Source organism: Amphibalanus amphitrite, unplaced genomic scaffold, assembly GCF_019059575.1.
Source record: "Amphibalanus amphitrite isolate SeventyFive unplaced genomic scaffold, NRLGWU_Aamphi_draft 000302F_arrow, whole genome shotgun sequence".
Taxonomy (NCBI): Eukaryota; Metazoa; Arthropoda; class Thecostraca; order Balanomorpha; family Balanidae; genus Amphibalanus; species Amphibalanus amphitrite.
In genome coordinates, this window is record NW_024881797.1 from 374,191 (window position 1) to 379,733 (window position 5,543).

The 5,543-nt window shown below is 46.0% G+C and overlaps 1 long non-coding RNA gene across 1 annotated transcript; it reads left to right on the forward strand.

The window, feature by feature from the left end:
• The first annotated feature begins 1,422 nt into the window (after positions 1-1,422).
• LOC122387899 lies at positions 1,423-3,026 on the forward strand. Its single transcript, XR_006257708.1, has 3 exons — positions 1,423-1,622; positions 2,590-2,632; positions 2,893-3,026. It is a non-coding gene; the product is annotated as an uncharacterized LOC122387899 (long non-coding RNA).
• Positions 3,027-5,543: the final 2,517 nt, after the last annotated feature.

Below are 5,543 nucleotides of genomic sequence, written 5' to 3' on the forward strand. Positions count from 1 at the left end.
TGGCACAGCGGAGACAGTTTGCCTTTTTGGAACGGCAGGTCGATTGGAGGTGCCCGTAACGTCCGCAGCGCCGGCAGAGTCGCGGGTTCACCTCCCACGGGCTCACAGTCAGGACCTCGTAGCCGGCGTACACGGCAGGGGGACACTCGAGGCCAAGGAACCTCAGCTTAAGCAGCGGGTTTGGGTTAGGCCCCTTAGATCGGAGGCGCGTCACCTCTACTACTCCTTGTGAGCGGAGCTCCGCCTGAATCTCGGCCTCCTCAATGTACTGGAGTGCTGGGGAGTAGCAAGTGCCCGCCACGGTGCACGGTATATAGAGAACTAGGTAAAACCGGTTTGACGCTTCAACACTAAGGTATTTTGACCACTATTTTCAGCTGACCTTTTCAGTCCAAAAATGAAAACTATGCAACAGATTTCAATATGTTTCATTATTCAAATATATATTTTGAATTAAGGTACAGAGAGCACAGCTTATCAAAATCTGTAAAGTAACAACGAAAATAAATTTTTGCCCAACTCCGCCATTTCGAAAATAATGGTTCTAAGGTTTTAGGGGTTTGTCAGGGACAACATTATTTTTCTACTCTTAAAATTTAAAATTAAAAATGAAAAAGTAATATCATGGGCAAAAATTGTTTCCTTGAATTACAAAATCAGCATTGTGCTGAACTTCTCAGCCTACCGGACCTGCCATTGTTCTACCACAAATTATCGACTAATATCAGTGATGTGGGGTTATAAATATGGTCCAAAAACATCAAATTTAAATTATCTTTCAGAATCTGTGCATGATGTTGCCTTTTAAATGTAAAGAACTGAATTTAATAGCTGTTGAATACACAGCCGCCATTGGTGTCCTTGGTCACCCTGTTCCACTAAATGTAGTATTTTTCAAAAACTAGCCTATGGCGGTGTCTAAAACATTTACCAAAATTTACAAAATTGTCTACACTATAAGAAATCAGAAAGCTTAAAGCTCTATGACCTCTGGCATTTTGACAACTTACTTCCGAGTCTCGAATTTAGATTTTTGAGAACCCAGCATTTCTGAACGAAATCATTGCTCCCTGGTCAGACTGTCAATCATCTGCTTTCAAAAGTTTTTTTATTAAAATCAAAATTTCATTTCCTGTCCAGATATGGATATTTAATTGCAATTTAGAAGGTGTTAAGTATATTTTTTTGGCCTAGAATGAATTATCATTCATGTTGCTGAAGGTTACACTATGAAAATTAACGAAATATTACTAAAAAACAAGCCTATGGCGGTGTCTATTTCAAGATGAATAATAAACAAAATTCAATTGTCTATTTGTTGATATAAGTCGTAAAACATGATGACCTCTGGCATTTATGAGATTCGGTGTTGAAAACTGCAGACCATGATTATCACCCACAGTTGCGCACAGTCTTCTGTACTGCTTTCGCTGGCAAACGCCAGTGCTCGCATTTGATTGGTCTAACGGCGTTTCTTTTGCGAATTGAGAACACTCTGCAGTTTTATTTTGGTTTCTGTGTATTTTGTTGATTATTGTTGATTATTGTTGTTGGATTTGGTGGTATTATGATTAGGCAAGGTATTAGGCATTTTTCAGTCACACCATTCCCGTGGTATTATGGTAAGCACTTTTGATGTTTTATTGTGAGAGGTTACCTGTGCCAGGCTGGGTGATTTTGTTTCAAGTTTTTGATCTATGGTTTAGTTGAGATTGAAATCACCAGGGCAGAGTTTGTTGCATGCTGCATGCATGTTCCTGTTCCTCATACCCTTGTTCCGCAAGGCGTACATTATTTGTTTTATTGATTTGTCATGCCTCAATTACCAATCCTACGAAGTATGTAGTCTACTGCAAGTCTTTATAAACCTAATGCCCAGATTCATTTTGTGCATCCGCTCTCTCTTTGTGCGCTTCCATGGTGTTCTCCCTCTCGATTTCATCCTCTTTCTCCTCTGCGTAGGTATCAACCCCCTGCTTCGGATGGCCATTGCAATTGAGGTACCTAGGTGCCTTTGGAGCTTGCAGCAATGAGCGTTAGAAATGAATTACCAGAAATAAATGATGCTGTGAAAATTAATCAACAAAAGCTGACAAGGATTAGTTATTAAAATATTATATCTAAAAAGTTATATTTGTGTAGTGATCATGAAGTACATGCCCTGCCCCTCTGGCCAATCCTGGTCAATCCTGCTCCGGGTTGTACAGACAACTATCCTATGTGGGAAGCCCGAAGCTCCCCCAGGAGTATGGCCATAATAGCTGGGTGTGGTGAGTGTCACAGGACTGATAGCCCTATAAACACAGGTCAGGTGGGAGGGTATTAGTAGAATAAGCTTAGGATGTTGGTTAAGCCCTTTCCTCATCACCCGCCTCTGTCACCAGTTTTCTCCTCAGCCTCCAGAGCTGGTAGAGTCCATCCTTGTTCTGCTCCATCTCTTTTCTATCATCGTTGAAGAGGAATGCTTTCAGTACCTTGTTGGGTTCTTCCACGTATGGCCTCAGTAGAGCTAGGTTTCATTGTCTTTCTTCTGTTAGCTTGGTACACTCTAGCATAAAATGGACTTCATTTCCTTCCTCTTTTCCACAGAGCTTAATTACCGTTATCACCTCATCCACCGTCTGCTCAATGTGTGAGGAATACGGAGACAAAGGCTGCTTGATAATTAAACAAGTTCTGTGTTTTCTCAGGAAGTCAGTACTTTGTTAGATAGGTATGTGATGAGTTTAACGTAGACAATTGCAGTCTTATGTGTCGATGAAACTAAAAGTCTTGGAAACATGATAAGCTTAGCATAACATTCTGCCATTGCGTTCATGTGTTTGGCTTTGTCGTTCCTATCGTAGGTATGCTTTGTGGATTCTGAGTTCTGACCATATTATCTTCCACCAGGTTCATTGCTGGCAGTGGTTCAGGAGACAGTGGTTCGATCCCAGCTGTAGAACGTCACCTGCAGGAAGTAGCATTGTGATGGCCAGCCACGAGGCGCGTTTATCCAGCCACATTGTCCAGAAACCATCACGTCATCTCCAGGTCAGTAACTGTGTGGACCAGACCAAGGCGTCCACAGACCACAGGTCATGCTGTATCGTACCACGTCACTAGGTCAGTGACGTAATGGCATTGTGTGACCCGTCGCCGCGTCCTTATAAGGACCACTCACCTATAGGTGGGTGGCTCGGGGGAACTTTTTGTGTTGCCGGGATGGGATGTCTGCTAATGCAGGTGCCGCTGCAAGTGTCGTGACGTATGATGGGTCTCAGGCTCGGATTTCGATTTCTCGAGTGAGAAATGTGTGTACAGGCTAATGTAATGTTATTAAAGCTGAGTGTGCGACAGGAAACGTTAATCATGAGCTATGAGTCGTGGTCGCCGTGGCTCGTAGTGGTATTTGACGACCGTCGTGACCTGTGACGGTCACCGTGACTGCTATGTGATGGTCGCCGCGGGCCGGCTGGCATATGACGGCCGCCGTGACTTCTATAACGGCCTTCGTGACTGAATCGTGACGGTCGTCTTGATGTGCCGCGACTCGCTGCTTTACAGGTCACTGGTCGCTGGTGCTCGAGTTGACTGTGTCTTCAACGGCTCCACGGTGACCAGCGCCGCCACCGCCGAGACCATCCGATTCCTGAAATGATAATGGCCGTACACGAACAAGAGGCTCTATGCATCCAGATGCAAGTCAAGCGCCATGCTCAGAGGCGTCATCCGGAGAAGGCCGCACAGTGCACTTTAGGCTGAGCTCGGGTGTAGTGCGCGCTGACGGATAGGATGAAATTACGGGCCGGCCATCAGATTTCAGTGCGGGGATCAAGATGGTCGGAGCCGACGTGGCTCGGTTGATGGTGTGCCAGGGTTAATTGAGAGTGGAGGCGAGACACCCGGATCTGTGAAGGATACGCCAATACGGGTCTCGACGTCGTCTCGCAATTTGTGCTATGTAATATGACGGCTATGCCGTGGTATCATTCACTCTCGATGCGCTAATAAATAATAAATAGGACAGACTGGAATTAATATTATTATATTTGGATGTAAGGGGCAGGTTTTGGCCAGCGCTATATTAGAAATCGTGAGCGTGCTAGTTGCAATCAATCGCGCGCTTCCTGCTGAGCATCTGTGAGCGAGAAAATACTTTCTCTGGAACGTTCGTCGTAAAATATGTGTATCTTTGGAATAAGTTGTCAGAACATGAATGAATTTTTGGTGTCCACTGCAGCTGCTGTTCTGGAACAGAAACATGCCGAGATCGGTTGTGTATGTACTATGTACGCTGTAGCAAAATCAAGCAGCCGTACCATGAATCAAAAGCGATATGTGAATTAAAGTGGATATTTTTCACTATTTTTTCAGTTTTATCATACAGATCACAGAAATGCGTCGAATACTGATCACACCCGGTTCCAAACAACTAAACCCTTGCGATCACTGGAAAGTAAATAATAATACCCATGTGGCTGTCTTGTCTGGCGTGATCCGAGACTCTCTCTCTCTCCCCCCCCCCTCTCTCTCTCTCTCTCTCTCTCTCTCTCTCTCTCTCTCTCTCTCTCTCATTGTCGTTGCTGACGCACAAGGGACAACACGGCCGAATCGCGACGATGGAGAGCACGGAACGATGCTGGTGACTGGCGGACCAGCGAAAACAGGAAAGGAGATGATTAGCTCTAGCTCCCGTCTGCGCGCGGAAGGCGCTGATTGGCGGGGCTCGTAGACTCCATTGGCTCATCAGACTGTTGTTGGTTTTCTTCCTCCCCTCCCACAGGCGTAGCCAGGTAGCTAAGTTGTGCGCGGAAGCGAGCGGCCAGAGCGGCGCTAGGTGTCGCCCTCCCAGCGACCGGGCAGTGCAGCTGGACGTGCCCCGGATGGTCCGCCTCTGATCTCGGCACACTCGGCAGAGTGCGGCCGGACACTACATGGGGTTGCATAGCGTCGATAGGCCGTATGGTGTCGCTGTCGTAATTATAAAAGCGTAAGTAGAGGTTGAAGCAAGATATAGAATGCTTTTCTTTACATTTAATATCGCAAAGCACAGCTTTATGCGCTGGCTACGATATGTTCGTGTCGGTTGCGGCAGTAATCATCGAAGAAATATATGATTTATGAACGTTTCTTGATCATAGAATGATAAAACATTGCAATGTTTGCCTGTTGTGAAGATAACTCCTATACTGCCGCTCTATCGTCCGGAATTATTCGTGTTTGATCGCGGCGATTCCGCCACTCTATCAGCTGATTTTTGTTTCCGAGTCACGTGACCAACCGGTGTCTCCCTGCCACGGTGTTTAGGCGGGTAGCCGGGGCGGCCGTAACGGCCGTGCCACAGAAGGTGGTGATGCTCAGGGCGAGCCGAGCCTGGTCCTTGTTAAAAACCCTGATCAATATGTTGCCTGACCGGATCACTTTTGCGTTTACGCACGCAGTGGCGGATCTAGGATTTGAGTTTAGGGGGGGCAAACATTGCGCCGCCAGGCAAGTCGGCGAGAATTTCAAACGTCCAGTACTGGACGTTTGAAATTCTCGCGAGAAGTATAGAACGTGAG